At 44.5% G+C, this 17369-nt stretch overlaps 1 protein-coding gene across 5 annotated transcripts in view; it reads left to right on the top strand.

The window, feature by feature from the left end:
- The first annotated feature begins 6656 nt into the window (after positions 1–6656).
- The window catches only part of TIAM1 (TIAM Rac1 associated GEF 1), a 206297-nt gene continuing 195584 nt past the window's right edge, over positions 6657–17369 (top strand). For all 5 annotated transcript variants that reach the window (XM_060150825.1, XM_060150823.1, XM_060150824.1 and 2 more), the window contains exon 1: positions 6657–6700. The gene's annotated coding sequence lies outside the window, so the exon portion shown is untranslated. The remainder of the gene's footprint in view (positions 6701–17369) is intronic.

Below are 17369 nucleotides of genomic sequence, written 5' to 3'. Positions count from 1 at the left end.
GGCACGAACCCGTGTCCCCTGCATCGGCAGGCGGACTCTCAACCACTGCGCCACCAGGGAAGCCCTAGTGACACTCTTGAGGGGACTTGATGCTTCTCCACAATAGGGACTCGACAGGGAGGGCTCAAGAGGTCTCTCTGTGGCTCTGGGGTCTTGGAAGGGCCCCCGCTCTCTTATCTGACATGTAACTAGTGTCTCAACTGTACTTTATCCTTTACCAAAATATTGTAGTAATATCAACATAAAAACATCGAAAACATTCTAAACACTACCATAGCTTGAGATACAGGCTTTGCTTCTTTCCTGATTGGAAACTGACTTTGCCTGTGTAATGCCCTTTACTGTTTAGGGAAAATATTAGGCATGTGCCCGTACAAAGCCTGTTAACCTATGCAGCCCATCGTCAAAGGCATCGATTTCAACTTCCCATTTCACTGAAGGGGAAGCTGGATGGCTTGCTTTAAGTTTCTCACCTGGCTGTTGGTGGAGCCTGGACTTGAACAAGGTCGTCTTACTTCCTGTCCTTGCTTCTCCCAGGACCAGATGAGGCCTCCCCAGTGGGAAAGCTCCCTGACCCGGCTTTTCCAGGAGGCTCTACAGTACTGAATGGTAAGGTTATCCTGGCTACATGTTCTTTGGAAAGAAGGTGGGTCTGAAAATTAGAACTTGACTTCTTATCTTTGTCCTTTCGTTATTCAGCGTGATCCGACTTTCAGTGCCAGTGGTAATCATTATTGTTTACTGTGGCCAAGCAGAGAGGTGCCTGAAAGATCCCACACCAGTGAGAACCCAGATGCTCTCACCCCCAGCAACCACATGTACCTCTTGTGCAAGGCACGCAGGGCCCTCGGAAGCGACAGCTTCACTGTGTGTGTGGGTAGGACAGCATCTGGCCCCCTATGGGCGATTGCTAGTAGGGGCTAAGGGTTCACGGACTTTTCCTCTGTCTTCTTTGTTACCTTTATCCTCTGGTTGCATTTCCTCCCCTCTCCCCTTCACCCTTCCAGTTACAAGCGTGGGTTCAGTTATACGTATGTGGGCCACCACTGAGTCCTGAAACTCTCGACCTTGGCATGTGAGATAAAAGTTGTTCTGTAAAGAAATGTAATTTGGGGCAGCGAAAGCCAATGAGAATTTTAAAATCATGGAAGCATATAATTGGAAGATATATATATATATATATATTTCCCCCCCCTCTGGCTAGGAAGCCAGAGAAAATTAATTTGAACACCATCATTTAAATTGTTGAGGAAAGTGAAGCCTGCAGATTTTAGGGACCTTGCCACACACTCAAGTCACTGCAGTGTATCCTGGAGGTTGCCTCTAAAAGCAAACTATTAGAGTTCGCTTGGCCTCTTTTTGGCAGACATTGTATTTCTCAGGAATATTTCTGCTTATTGGTTAGGCATTCGGTTTTCAGACAGAGAAACCTATGTTAAGAGTCTCTAAGTTTGGTGGGTACAGAGTTTCAAGTTGTAAAACGTTCTTGTATCAAATCAAATTTAATGAGGGCTTTGCATATCAAGACATTGCCTGAAAGGACGAACCTTGGTTTTCTCTCAGAGAGAAGGAAGGCCTCGTCCAGGGCTGAACCAAGGGTTTTCAAACATGTCAGTTTCCTGAGCGGATCCTCAGATCACCAAGCCCGGGAGTGGGTGGGATGGATCCATATTTAGACTTTCAATCAGCTTCAAATATAAAAAATTGATTTTGGCAATCAGTTGTCAGCCAGCTGCAAAATGTATTCATGAACAAGCTTCTGAATTTCCATGGTGACATCATAGGATTAACAGGATCTGTGTTTGGATCTGTAATTATGCTGGGGAATGTCTTTTTATTTGGATTCAGCTCATTTGACTGTGTTAATTAACACCCCTTCTGGGCGTCACCTAGCTTGATGAGGAGAACACACTTTCTCCCCAGCTTTGTTGCTGATACAAGGTGACACAGGTGATGGCAGGTTGGTGTGAGCACTGCTTACCTTGTTCCTGGGAACCCTCCTTCCTAGCTCCGTATGCAAGCTGGGGATGGTGGTGGGAAGCTCCATTGCAGGCACTGGTAACAACTTTGCAGACCTTGTCAGTTCAGCTGATTGTAATGCTTTTGGGTTAAGCTTCCTCGATTCCTGAGCAAGTTGGTTTTGAAGACCCTTGAACAGATAATCCAGAAGCTTCTTGTTTAAGGAAGGCATTTGTGCTGTTGAGAGCACAATTTAAAAGGAATTTTAAAAGCCAGTTATTGTTGATCTAATGCAATAGCTGTATGCAGTGAGATCTACAATGCAATTGTAGATCTAAGCAAGTTAAAGACTAAGTAAAAATCTTTGGGGAGGATAAACTCTCTGGAATTTTTTGGTTTCTTAGTGTAAATTCAACTGACAAAGGGAAGGAGAGAAGTTTAATTCTTTGTGGCTTTCTTCCCAAGTACCAAATGGTGTTTCCCAACAGGTATTAATTGAGTGATTAATTAATTATAATTAATTATGCCTGTTGAGCTAGCTCTTGTGTAAATATCCATTTACAGTATAAATACCATATAAGGGCGTCATGGCTTGTAGTTTTTTTCAAAATTTTTTTTTTTTTGCTTTTTTAAACATTGTAATTTATATTTTTCAAAAGGAAGGAGGTACAGACTTTATATCTGCAAATAATTCTAAGCCTCTCGATAGTGAAATACTAAGCTTATTGAATCAGATTGTGGAAATTTGAGAGCCTACAGAAATAGGAAAAATAATGCTGGATGACTTTTAATATAAGTGAAAATAAACATTTTGGAAAAATATTCCAGATTTTTGGATTAGTGACATGGTGGTGTTGGTCTAGCAGCATCACTTAGTAAAGTCTTTTGAAAACATTTACAGTAGATGTTAGCGTATGAAAAACTTCTTACCCAACATGAAACTAAAAATAATAAAAATAAAATAGAGCATTATAAATTATGGAGCAAGTTTAATTTTGCTCATTCCTAGGGAAAAAAGAAAAACATTTTAGTTTTAAATTAAACATGCTGTGTTCAGTGCCTATCTTATCTACTTAAATGTTGTATTATGCTGTTATGATGCCATTTAAATTTGGAAAACAGTATATATTTTGAAGACCTGAAATCAAACCTATAAAATGAGGAGGCTAGCTTTTAATCTTTTTTTTTTTCCCCATGTGTGGTAGTGCGTGATTATTTTTGTAACTTGGTTCATTTAACATCGTCCCCAGGTTTATCCTGATGGTGGATAATTGTTAAAAACAAAAGTCAGTTGTGCGCCCTCTACTGGTTGCATTTCTCTGGAACAGAAATACAGTACTTTCACGCTTAAGTTCATTTCTTTTGGTCCGGCTCATAACTGTGGTCGCTTTTTCTTTTCCTAAATTCATATGACTTTTTAAAAGCAAAATGAGTGGCATCAGAAACCTCAGGTTAAGAAGCTGGTAACTTAAGGAGGGCTCAAGTGTCTTCCTTAACGCCACTTTGTCAAGTGGTGTTTGGAGGGGACCCACAGCTTGGCACTCTTCCTTCTGTTATAGGAGTAAGCGCTTTGGTGCACAGAGACGTCCCACTGTGAGGCTGGTGGCCGCTGCTTGGGGACCTCTTGGGTTCTGATCTTGACGGGCTTTCACCTGTGTCAGGTCTTTGGCAATCTGTCAGCCACTGAACGAAACCAACAGGTTTTCTATGCGCTCACAGGTCACTCAGACTCTTGAACTCAGGGTGCCCTGCGGATTCCCCCAGAAGCAAGTATAGGGGACTCTTTATTTCCTGGCCTGAGAGGTGAGCAATAAAGTGGGGTACTCCTTCAGTTTAATCCCACATGCATTTATTGAGAACCTACCATCTGTTAGGTTTCAAGGGCGATTCAAGATGAACAAACCCACTGCCCCCTGCCTGGCCACACCTCCCCCCACCCCCCAGCAACAGCAAAACTCTTTCTTATTCAAGAAAGAAAAAAAAAGTATGGCATTCCAGTTAAAAGAAATACTTATTAGGTAATGATAAGACCAGAAAAACCTGTAGAAAAGATGTCTCCACTTTGTAAGTCCTTCACCCTGACTGGTAAACTTTGTGATGTTGGCATTCTTTTTCCTGTAAGTGATTTGTAACTTGCTTTTCGATAAGCTGTAATGAGATTAAATGTCCTTCCTGTTCTCAATGGAGTGTCTCCTGCTAGTGACCGTCAATAGAGAAATGACTGATGTGTCCGGGATAAGCCTGACCCCGTGTATCTTTCACATCTCTTTCACTTTGCGCACCATGCCTCCTTCCCCAACCATGCGGTGATTCTAAAGCTGATACTCTGGCTTTCCATCCTCTTCCTCCCACCCCTTCTTGATTATCAGCCTCCAAATTCAACACAAGTTGTTGGCTTAGTGAGCTGCATGGACCTGAGGCTGTGCCCCAAGCCAGTAAACTGCTTTACTGATTCTGACCCCAGTGCCCAGTTTCTTCTGAGCCCACATAGATGGTCCTCAGCCATCACATGCTGTACAGTGGAAATGAAAGAGAAATGCTGTGCTATATTTTCGTAAGTCCCAGGAGAGTCTCTTTATAACGTTGATGGTCATAGATGGAATAAGTCAGTTAATCGACAGTTGATAGTGAAACCTCTATGTGAGATTTTCTCACTAGCAGCATTGGCATCTTAGGCTAGATAACGCTTTGCTGTAGGAGGCTTTCCTGTGCTTTTTAAGATGGCTAGCAGCATCCCTGACTTTCACCGATTAGATGCTCATAGCACCCCCAAGTCGTGACAACCAAGAATGTCTCCAGATATTGCTACATATTCCCTGGGGGCAAAGTCCCCTCCTGTTAAGGACCACTGCTGTATCCACTCTCTTTTCATTCTGCTCCTTCAGAAGTCTTCATGGGCATTCTCTTGTTTGTTTGCTTCATTCATTTATCAAATAGTTATTACATTTCTACTTATGCTAGCCTCTCTGCAAGGTAGTGGGAATATAAAGATGAACTAGGTATCTACTTCTTATTCAATTTTGAATCAATTTTGAACGGATCATGGTTTTTACCGTTTTGATTTTTATCATGATTATCTTGAAGGTTCCCTTTTCTGAGTATTGCTCCCAGCCTATAATAACTCCGGCAGGCACTTGAGCAATTAGGACTTCTTTCATGATGAATGCTGTGTTTCTATTTCTGTAGGCTGTTTGTTTGAAAAAAAGCCCCTTGCAATGCGGGTCAGTATCCTTGGCTTTTGACACAGCTATTAATTAACCTTGTAAAACGATAATGCTGTATTAATCTATCAGTTTCGTCCATGAATGCTTCAACTCTTTCAGATACGGCCTCTTGCTTGTCATTCCAGATATCCTATTTTCTTATACTGTGATTTCTTTCATTCTCTTTAACCAGCCACCTGAGGCTTGATTTAATGTCTAGTCCTTTTAAGTTTTACTTAATTTAACTTCTGTTTGGGAAATAAGAGCAAGCCCAGGTGAAAGATACTCATTGGATTGCTTTCGGGTGAACTTTGTTAGCATGTGTCCTTTAGAATTTTTAGAAACTGATATAAAAATTGCTCTTGGGAAATCAAATTTATAGCAGTTATATTTCAAAGAGGAGGAAAACGGGGATGCATTTCAGGGAGGTGTTTACAGTTGGCTTCAACAAGATTGGTAATTTTAATTTTTTGTGTTGCATGGTTCATTATATTATTTTCAAATATATTTCTGTATATCTGAAATATTTTGTAATAAGCTTTAAAGGAAAGATAGCCAGCTGAAAGGTGTTTTTTAAAAATAAATTTATTTATTTTATTATTTTATTTATTTATCGTTTCTGGCTGCATTGTGTCATCGTTGCTGCATGCGGGCTTTCTCTAGTTGCAGCGAGCGGGGGCTACTCTGCGGTGCGCAGGCTTCTCATTGTGGTCGCTTCTCTTGTTGTGGAGCACGGGCTCTAGGCATGTGAGCTTCAGAAGTTGTGGCACGTGGGCTCAGTAGTTGTGGCTCTTGGGCTCAGTAGTTGTGGTGCGTGGGCTCTAGAGCGCAGGCTCAGTAGTTGTGGCGCACCGGCTTAGTTGCTCCGCGGCATGTGGGATCTTCCCGGACCAGGGCTCGAACCCGTGTCCCCTTCACTGGCAGGTGGATTCTCAACCACTGCGCCACCAGGGAAGCCCTGAAAGGTGTTTTTTTGTTTGTTTGTTTTCCTTTTTTTCCCTGTCCTCCACTATTTTAAACTAGATGTTCAGGAATTAGGTCTCCACTTGCTAAAGCGTCCACATTCCTGCCGGGGAAGAGGGGGTGCTGAGCAGTTATTGAAGATTTATAGCCTCTTAAATCCGGTAAGAGGCACTGCTTTCTTGCCATGTGCTATCGAAAAATAATTTGAAAAGAACTTAGGCTTTCTGCAGGGCGACCAGGTTCATCTGTAAAATGGTTAAAACCTGTTAGGAATTAATTTCCCCTAAGGATGGGAGGAGCTGAGCGCAGGGGAGTTTGCGGCGTTGCCAGCTCCAAAGGGGAGAATTAAACTGGAGGAGGCGGAGAGCAGGGAGGTGACGGTGGGCGGGGAGGAGCCACAAACCCTCTCCAACACACCCAAATGACCAGATTCATCATAGCACGAAACTTCACAAGTTACGCCCACTCCCACTGCCAGAAGCCGGGGGAAGGCTGCTGCTTCCTCATTTGTGTTACTGGAAGTTTGAGAGATGGGAAGCAAGACGCGAGAAGCATGTGCGCCTTGCTGAGCAGTGGTGAGCTTGAATTTAAAAACTCTTTCTTTTCACCGGCAAATTTCTTTGTATTGGGTGGTGTGGGCCAGCCTCGGAGGGTGGCTCTGGGCTAGGGGAGGCGGGATGAGAGCCCCGGGTTCTGCAGCTGCCGCTCGGGGACCTGTGCGCCCCGAGCCCCACTCCCGGGGCCGGCGAGCCGCGACTCCACGCTGCCCTGGGGCTGCCCAGCGACGCCACCCATGTAAGTTTTAGCTTCAGGGAAAAGGGGTTCGGGCTTCGAAAGCGCTTCACTTGCCTTCTGTAACCAGGGACCGCGCACAGAGTCCGGGATTGGGAAGGAGGCTGTGGGATCATGTTACCCACCAAAGATGCGCTCTGTCCCCAAAGGTCCTGCTGCGCGTTCAGTAATTACGGCTCAGTGTCTTTGAAAATGAACCCCGTGAAACTCTTGGGATTTAAGTGACAAAAACTTCCAAAGTAATACCTGAAGCTGTGGCACCCAGCAGGCTCCTGGATGGGAGTTCTGGAGTGAGGCATCCATCGGAAGTCTCGGTTTCTCGTTAATTTTGTGTCTGATTTAAGTGAGTTCAGCTCAAGGCTTCCTGGCTCTTGAGGTGTTATATATGTTTATGTGGATCTTTTTTCTTTTTTGAAAAATGTTAGTTTTTCTGTGGCAGCTGGTTTATCTTTAGATTGATTGCCTAAGTCAATTTCGGTTGCGAAGGGGAGAGGAAGTTTGGGTGGAGTGTGGTACTGGGGTTGGGATGATTGCAAGAGACACTTCATATGTCTCAGCAAACGATGAACTTGGCCAAGTGCAAACATTCTTTAGGTTTTGTTTCGAGGCCCTCAGGAGCTTTCATTTGACATGTGTGGTGTTTACTCACTGCAGAGGGAGTTAGGTGGAGGCTTTAGGGTTAACTGTTATCTGTGTCATCTATTTTATATCTGATCAGCAGGTCAGTACAGAGCAGTGTGAGCTGTGTGTGTGTGTGTGTGTTTTGTAAGCTAATGCTTTGTAAGAATTTTTAGAGAATTGTCTTCCTTTTAGGGCCAGAAAAGAAGGTTAATAAATGTGTGGATCTCACTATATTTGTAGAAAACCAAATTGTATTTTACAAATGTTTCTCCCAGTTCTGGGGTGGGTGCGATTCGGAGGATGTTAGTAGCTGATTCTGTCATTCTTCTAATACCAGAACGGAAGAACCTGGCTTTCCCAGCCCACTTGAACTTCGGGGCTCAGGGGACAGGTTGCTGTGGCCACAGTTTTACATAGTTTGCTTTCACCCTCCACCTTCCCTGAAGTTTATGATACAGAAGTAAAATGAAATTACTTTTCAACCACTCTAGACATGTCCCAGGGAGGAACAACAGGCTGCATGGTCCAGGCTGGCGCAGCTGCTGGAGCCCTGCTTTCTAGCTTGCTATGGGCTCAAAAAGAACATGCAGATAGATATGAACTTGCTGCTGATTCCTCCTACCTCCCAAGGAACCTTTAGCAACTCACCCAACAGGAAAGACAACCAGACTGGATCTGGTGATAGTTCTGGTGAAACTGACTAATAGACCCTCGTTGGTGGAGTTTTATGGAACAGGAATCCTCCTCTGGAGAAAGGGGAATATATTATTCATAAAGGTTTCTAGACACTGTCACGTGGGACTGCTGGGGAACATCACACAGACATTTGAAATTCGGTTAATTCTACTCTATGACCTTGCAGGTGTTATAACTTCTGTATCATTTTTTTTTCTTACAGTTCCTTTACGTCTCCCATAAATAACCTGGTGTGGCTCTGCCTATTTGAATTTTTTTTTTAATTTATTGCAGGTTCAATTTGTTCAATAGCAATAGGACCATTAAGACAATCTTGGTTTAGTAGCTAGTTTTGTTTTTTGAAATGGAAATTTTCCCATTTCATTGAAAAATGTATTGGTATAAAGTGACACATAATATTCTTTCATAATATTTTTAAAGACTATAGCATCTGTAGAAATGTTTCCTTTTTCATTTCTGGCATTGCTTATTTGTGCCTTTTCTCTTTTCTTCTTGATCAACCTTGCTAAAGTATCATCAGTTTTATTGGTCTTTTGAAAGACCCAACCTTGGTTTTGTTTGTATTTTAAATGAAGCATAAACAAAGACTACTTCTTTTAAATTTACATGCATTTAAAAAATTCTGCCCTGTGGAACTCTGTCAAAAAAGATCTCAAGATCCTGTAAAACTAAGTAACTGAGTCTACTAGTTGTGTGAAGACATTATGTATTTATCTTTATGTGTCTTTGACATAATGTTTTTTAGTTTTACGAAAACATACCTTGTATTCTTGAGTATTACGCACGTCGGATCAAGTTGTTGTAAGGTGGGTTTTGTATATTCACTGGGACACACCCTGCGAGATTGTTTTAGAAACATCTAACTAGAACTTACACAAGGCTTACTGGTAATTTAACGTGGATTGGAGGTGCTTTCAACCCGCTTCACAGTGCAGGTTAACTTTGTACTGAGGCACAGCAAATTTGCTGTAATGACTGAGGAAGAATGTTTCATTTTGGTTCATATTTAATGCATGAGCCTTGGCATTTTGGTTTTCTCAGAAAATCTTTCTGAGTATGTGGCAGTATAAGAACAAGAACTTCGGAGGCAGAAGGAGCCGGGTTTGAATTCCTGCTCTGTCACTTTTAGCTGAGTGGCCCCGGGAAAATTACCTAACCTCTCTGAGCCTGCATTTCCCCTACTGTGAGATGGAAATAATGAAAACTGCTTTGGGGGGGCGGCTGCTGTGAGATTTCTATATGAGTTATCATGTAAGGTACCTGTCTCGTGGTTTGGCACAAAGTAGACACTTATTAAATTGTAGTACACTGAGTATTTTCCTCTCCTACCCTTTTCCAATACTATAGTTCTCTCAGTGCCTTCCTTCAAGGTCATTGCAACAGAATAAAACAATACCACTTCTATCATTTGTTTTTTCTTCATTATGGGGAGATGGAATTACCAGGGGCACTTTCCACATTTTCAGTATTTTCATCTTATCCTAGTTGATTGGTGGTAAACTGGCTGTATATTTTTTCCCCTCCACTTTTAATCTTATCTTCCTGGGATCATTGTTATTTTTCCCTTCAGTTCATCTCACCTCCTTGAGGGTCTCACTTCTGTGTTCTTATTTCCTCCCTCCCTCCCTCTCTCCCTCCCTCCCTCCCTTCCTTCTTTCCTTTCTTCCTCCCTTTTTTTTTTTTGCTGTCTTTAGGGTACAAATGAAACGGGTACAAAGCTCAAAACTTGGCAGAAACTGGTTTGTAAGTTAGCGGGGTTGCTTCTTTAAAGGGAAAGTTTGTTTAGTTACTCACAGAATTGAACTGTGAGGTAGACAGGGAGAATTGAACTGGGAGGTAGACGGGGCGGTGATCACCATATCGAGTTTGTATCGCCGCTGCATTTTCCTAGAATATTTTTCCTGAGCTTGCAGTTCCTCTGTGCTTTGGGGGGAAGTGTGGATTGTTGGATGCTACGGCTGATCTCATAACCAAGAAGGGAAAGGAAGAACACGGGGCGGAGGAGGTTGGCTGGTTAATATTCCTGCACAAAGGATTATAGTGTTATTGAAGTCACCAAACTAGCCGTTTGCTCCGTGGGGTTTCTCCACTGAAAAGATCCTGGGGAATCTACGGCATAATTAGTTAATATTTATTTAGGCATCCAGTATTGCAAAGTGCTGAACAGGGCACAGGAAGGGATTGTGAACTGGGAAAAGGCTTTATGGGGCGGTGCCAACGTCATTTGCTGTTCTGCCCAAGGAGTGAGTCTTGGTTTGCATTTTGCGGAGTGAATTGGCCTCTGCCATGGAGTTACTTTCCAAGACAGCAGATTGATTAACTAACTACCCTTGGTCTGGCCTGTCCGCTGTGCCCCCGAGTACTGACTAACAGCACCGGAGCTGCTGTTTGTTTTAGCTGGTGTTTTTATGAGGATGGAGAGCAAGAGAGCCCCTAGTCTTCCTTAGCGTTTTACAGCACCGCTTCCCCAGTTGATTTTGATTCTCTTGCTTGAACACAAAGTATGAGCATGGTGTTCATTGGTAAAGCTTCTGGGAGAGAGGTCATCACTTTTGGAAAGCTGTATGTTTTAATGGTTCGGGATGGATTTGTGAGATCTTGGACTAGATCATAGAGCCTCATGTGATACCTTGGAATCCTACGCTTTAGTGTTTGAGAATTCTGACTTTCATAAATTATGAGCTTTGGGTGGGCAAAAATAAGCGTGGCCAAAGTGCTTTCTACAAGGCCTTCGTGGAATAAGGGCCTGGTAAATGCTTCTTTGACCATTAAAATATGAATACTAAATACTGATTTATTTAGTGTCTACAACATATGAGGTACTTTTCCTGTATTATCTCATTAAGGTTTGAGAGGAGGGGCTTGCAACCTCTAGAGGAATACAAAAAATGAGCACAAAACCCATTCTTTACCTGTGTCTGCTCTTGTAGGCAGAACCACAGTGGGCTGAGGCCCACCTTTCTAGACCCGAAGGCCAGGAGGAGGGGAGGAGGGTTGGTACCATGGGGTGTGATGCTCTGAATCCTGGCCTCTCACCTGGAATGTGTGAGCTGCCCCTGCGAATGGCACGTCTGGAGATCTTGCGAAACCTCTTCTGTTTGGGATGGAGTAAGTGGGGTATTCGCTGAAGGCTGGGACGTGAAGAGTCAAGCTTTTAAAGACCTTCTTGTCTTAGATCCTGCCCGAATCCTCCTGTTCAGGACAATAGGAGGTTCCTTCTTTGTGACTGTTGTTTGGGTGGGAAGAGGGGTTCTGATTCTACCCAGTCAGAATCTGAGCCTTTGAAATTGATTTCCTGGGAATCCTCTGATGCGGGGTCCCTTTCTTCTTGGGTCATTGCATGGACAGGCCAGTCTTTCGGGCTTGATGAGGCGGGGGTAGGGGTGCACCCCAAGGCAGGGCCACCGTGAGCTGGGTGGGTCTGCCCCTTGTGACCCTTCACCCCTGTGCACCGATTCCTTACGCCTTGAGTCATGAGGAAGAAGACTCCCGTGGATTCTGATTCTATTATTTTAGAGACTTTCCAGGGTAACCTTCCTACCTTTGTTTTCCTGGCTTCTCCTTTGCCTGCCCTCATGACACCAGAAAAGGGGAACAAGGAATCCATTTGGACAGCAGCAGGGGAAGCTTGGTATCGGAACGGGCTTTTTCTGGGCTGTTGGACAGGAGATCATGTTATTTTGAACAGAGAGGGTGAGCCGCCATCTAAACTTCATCTAACCTGGGAAGTGGGTGTGGTTACAGTGGAATATTTCATGTGGGCGTCACTGCTGTGCTCAGATGGGATGTCATCATTGCATGAGAGGCAAGGGGCTTCCCGCTGGAAGGATCCAATGGTAAAGGAGCACGATGTGCGGGCACTTGGAGGAAAGAAATCTGTTCCAGAGACCCCTTTCCTACTTCCTGTGTGTGGCACGAGGCTCCTCGAGGGAAGTCCAGCAAAAAGGGACTCATGCTCTTCAGTTCCTTCTGCCATGTGGGGACCGTGACGTGTGCCCTGAGCAGCCCCCCTCTACTTTACTGGGAGACAATGATTTAGACCAAAAGGGGCTTTATAACACAGAGTTGTACTTATTCTTTTCAAGTTTGCCTTCCTCCCAAAAACAAAGCCACTCAAGGCTTGTTAGTAGGTACATAATGCTGTGTTACTTAACATGTATCAGATTTTGGTCCTGTGCTGGTTGATCCAGGATTTGAACAAAAGATGTGACGACCAATTTGATGGAGACGGTGAATCACAGGTGCTTCCTGAGGCATGAGCCCTGCAATTTAAAAAAAAAATGTTTTTTTAAACTGTATTAAGAACCCAACATGCGATCTACCGTCTGATCAGATTTTTAAATGTACAATACAGTATTAGCAATAGGTACAGTATCTTACAGCGAGTCTCTGGAAACTACCCGTCCGGTGTAACTGAAATTTAATACCTGTTGATTAGCACCTCCCCATTCCCTCTTCCTCCAGCCCCTGGCAACCACCATTCTGTCCTTCACTTTCATGAGTTTGACTATTTTAGATACCTCATATAAGTGGAGTCACGCAACATTTGTCTTTCTGAGACTGGCTTATTTCACACAGCATAATGTTCTTAGGGTTCATCCGTGCTGTCACATATGGCAGGATATCCTTCTTTTTGAAGGCTGAATAATATTCTGGAGTGTGTGCGTGCACGCATGTGCATGTGTGCACGCGTGCATGCGTGTGCACATGTGTATACCGCCTTTTTTCCCCCTCATTCCTCCATCGATGGACATTTAGGTGGTTTCCCCATTTTGACTACTGTGAATAATGCTGCAGTGAACAGTGCTGATATCTTTTTGAGATCCTGCTTTTATTTCTTTTGGGTAAATACCCAGATGTGGGATTGCTGGATCATATGGTAGTTCTATTTTTAACTTTCTTCTGTGACGGCTGCACGCTTTTGCATTCTAATCCCTGTAGTCTGTAGTTTCCCACCAGCATCGCAGGCCTGCTTTGTGGGTCTTGGTGACCTGTTCTTCCTGTCTTACCTGTTCTCCTGGCCGCCTGAATCCAGACTGGCAGCTTTAGCCACGCCTTTCTCTGTCTGCACATGGCAGCCTGGAGACCTCTCACTCTACTTTACATCCCATTGTATTGTCATAATTGGGTTATTGGCTTTTTTTTAAGGGGCAAAAATAATATAAAGGATAATACAATAATGATAAAAACAACGATTAACCCCTTGAGCACATGCCGTCTGTGCTCTGTCCCCATCCTTTCAGATCCATGTTATCTTCCGTGCATATAAGCTTCCCACACGTGCTTTCACCCCACCAGCCAGCAACTCCTTCTCTTTGTTGGCCAGCTGGCCTCAGGGTTTGATTCCCCTTTGACTGGAATCCTTGTACCCCTGGAGCAGTCCTTAGCTAGGGCTGACCGTCAGGAGGGCACAGGTATTTCAGGACAGCTCTGAGGTTTCCCCTGTCCTGTCTCCAAAGAGCCCCTGTGGCTTCCTTCTCCTCCTCTCCAAACTGGTTTTCTCTGGAAATGCTTCTAACAAGTAACTTAAACACGAGTTCTCATCTGTGGCTTAAGTAACTTGTTCCAAGTAACAGCGTTAGAAGCGGAGGGTGGGGGTGGGGGAGAGCTAGGGTTTGAAACCCGGTTGCCTGACTCCGGGGGCTGTGCTCTCAACCAGAGCGCTTCCGTGTGTCTCTCCAAGGCAGGACTACTCATCCTTTTCTGTATATTTGCCTCATCGTGGATTATAAAGACTGCCATGGCGTATTTTGTAAATGCTTGCTTGATGAGTGGCTGAACAACCCGGCTGACCTTTGCACTGTCCCCAAACAGCCTTACTGAGTCCTGTCCCTGGGCAGGTGTCCACTGGCTCTCCTCCTGGAGTGACTTTTCCCCAGCTGTCTTTCGGAGTCAGTGCAAGCCCACCTCCTCCTTGCTGCCTTTCCAGCCTGTTGCAGCCCAGAGTTATTCTTTTCCCCTCGAACCAGTATTATTTGTCAGATGTTGCCTCTTCTGTCTTCTCTCCTCCCAACCCGACTGTAAATCCTTGAGTGCTGCGATGGTGCCCAGAACCACACAGTAAGCGTTTGGTGATTTGATTCTTTGGGGATTAAGCAAAACCTGGTCCAAGCTGTCCAAAGAAATGCCACGGTTGTTTCCGGGTTCTGTGAATGAAGGGAAATCATGAGGTCAAGGGGACAAAATTGAAAAAATGAAATAAGTGAGGCGGCAAATCTCAAAATTGTTAGACCATTTTTGGGCAAGCCTGTGTGCGCGTCTGCACGCTGCAGCTGTTCTAGCTGAATCACAGGGTGGATGGATCATCTCTTGGCTTCAAGCACGGTGGCTAGCCGTCTTCCCCCTGAGGGAATTTAAGCAGACCTATGTGATGAATAATGTAGATTCTCTTCCACTTCTTGGGATGTGGTTTGACAAACTTTATGAAAATGGTAGGTGAAGGATGTCAAGTGTCTTTCTTTCCCCCCATTTGAAAAATGACCATGGTGTCCCTTAGTAGAGTTTGTGTGTTGAGTTTGAGCTGGTGGTCAGCCTCACCGTCCACAGAGACCTCTCCTCTTGGGCCAACTGGGTGTGCCCCCATTGTGAGGTCCTGGAAGGAGGGCTGCGCTGGAACTGAAGATGCAGAGGAGAAGAGACCACGTACACTGAGCACCTACTGTGTGCCTGGGATTCTGCCCAGTGCTGTCAACAGAGTCCGCGATGGAACCTCACCACCACCTTGGACGTGCTGTCCTTCCCAAGTCCAGCTTATGGAACCCACGTGACTTCACCAAACTCACACCGATGCGGTGCTCCTGGATTTGAACTGTCGTTTATCTGACTTTTACATCCATGACCACTCTCACGCATCTTGACCTGCCGTTCTAGGTATAGACAGAGGTGTTTAGGTGAGGATTCTAGAATTCTGAGACCCCTGGGTTTGTTTCTGATCTCTACCTTTTCTACCTTAGCCAATTCCTCTTAGCACTTCATCGTTCATGAATTTGGTAAAGTCGGTATTGCCCGAAGTACCATGTTTAGGTAGGACTTTTTGGGGGTGAGTTGTGTCATATTTGAAAAATATTACAAAATTACTGCAAAATTAGGGAGCTGATTTTATTTTTAGATGCGTACCCACAGGTGAAACGTATCAAGCCCGTTCCTTGCACACCCTCAGGAAAGTTAGATAGTTTCAGCCTTCTTTCTAAGAAGAAGGAACCTCTCCAGGCAGACTGAGGACTTTCTTGTCACCTACTCTGTAGCACAGGCAGCCTGGGGTGTCCTTGCCTTGGGTATGATGCAGCAGGATGCCCAGGATTCTTCGGTCGTCCTGTCCCTCTCCTGCCCACATTGCATAAACATTGGCATGGCAGGGACAGATGGCCACTCCGGGGGCTCCTTTGATGTCACATTTGGTTGCCTGGGTAGGGGGTAGGGGTGGTTGCCGCCAGTCTCCGTGGGAGGAGAGGCTGACTGGGAAATACCCACTTGACAGTGGGTAAACAAAAGCTTAACTCCAGAGGAGCTGGGTGCCCTGATGCGTGTGCAGGCTGGGCTGCAACGGAGTCAGGTTTACATAAGTGTGTTTAGCTTGGGAAGAAGCCAGTTAGCGCAAAGCACAGGCTTTTCCCTCTGCTCCTAAATGATGCTCCGTGGAGTTCTGTTTTATTTTGAGAATATGAATTGACTGGGGTGGGGAAGAGAGAGATGGGACTGCAGATAATTACTTTCAGAGCTAGAAAAAAGAATTCATTCCAGAGGCCTGGGTTATCTTTGCTGGAGGTGCAGGCGAAAGCGTCTGAAATCCCAGGAGAGTTGAGAGAGAGAGTGGTGGGGACCCTGTCATTAGTGGGCCCCTTTGCTGGTCCTACAGCATCAATCTGTATAATGGGGACCGAAGGCTTTGATGGAAATGGGAAGCGTGGTAATGAAGAACCCCCAGACAGGGTGGGCATGAGGCCTCAGAATCACGCCTGGACGAAAAATCAAGGGCTGACAGCCTGTGACAATCAAATAGTTGTGGTTTTAGCTTTAGAAGGAACACTGGAGGTAATTGCAGTTGCCTGCATGCAAACTCCAAGCATGGAGTTCCATCCAAGTGGAAAAGGCAAAAGCCACAAGGGTTGATTGAAAGCTTTTCCTAGTCCAGCGTCTGGGTAATAATTGTAGCTATTTATTTCTCTAATGCATTTACAAACCAAATTGAGATAATGTATTCAAGTTAACAGATTGACATCTAGTTACTAGGCTTCATACTGATTGGGAGGGGGAAGGGGGGTTAGTTTATTTATTCATTCCACAAGTCATTCATTGGGTAGCTATGGGTATTGTCCTTGGAGGTGTCCTCGGGTGATTCAGTGAGGTGTGAGCGCAGCTCACACGCCCTCAAGGAGCTTATAGTGTAGAAGGGGAGAAAAGATAATTCCATGGGAAAGTTAGTAGGGGGCCAAAGAGGAGAGATATCATCTAGAATTTTGGTACATTTGAAGGGTCAGGACATTTGTCATTCAATGGTGAAATGATTGGGAAAATCATTAATAATAATATTATTACTAATTTCTCTTGTTTATTAAGTATTTGCTCTCTGGACTAGTCCATTTGCTCATGGACTAACACATTTAATCTTCCCCATGACCCAATGAACTATTATCATTCCAGCTTTACAGGTGAGGAAAGTGAGGCAGAGAGAGAGAGAGACAGAGACAGAGACAGAGACAGACATAAGCGTGACACAGCTGTGCACAGTTAAGTCCAGGTAGACACGTGGGCAGTTTGCACGCCCAACTCCCCCAGGCCTCTGTGGCTCTTCCCAATTCTGATTTTCCTGTGTTGCTGGGACAGTCCGTACATCTTCAGTGTTTCTTTCTGTCTAAGAGTCAGCAGCAAACCACCAATATGAGCAATTAGTTTCTGCTCCACTCTTTTCAGTATTTAGAGGAATCTAGTTTGTGTGGATGTCTGATGGGCCATTCAGTCATGAAAAGATCTAACCTACTGACTTTAGATCCTTGGAGGGTGATTTCAATTATCATATAAATAGCATGACTATGAACATGGGAGTTGTATTACTCAGTTCCTTGGTCGTGGTTCCATTGTCAGTGTTGATACTGCTAGAAATTATCTCCTGCTAGGGCACAGTGAGTTTTCTCTTTT

This window comes from Lagenorhynchus albirostris, chromosome 5, assembly GCF_949774975.1.
Source record: "Lagenorhynchus albirostris chromosome 5, mLagAlb1.1, whole genome shotgun sequence".
In the NCBI taxonomy this organism is placed as follows: Eukaryota; Metazoa; Chordata; class Mammalia; order Artiodactyla; family Delphinidae; genus Lagenorhynchus; species Lagenorhynchus albirostris.
This window is presented reverse-complemented; position numbering and strand designations above follow the sequence as displayed.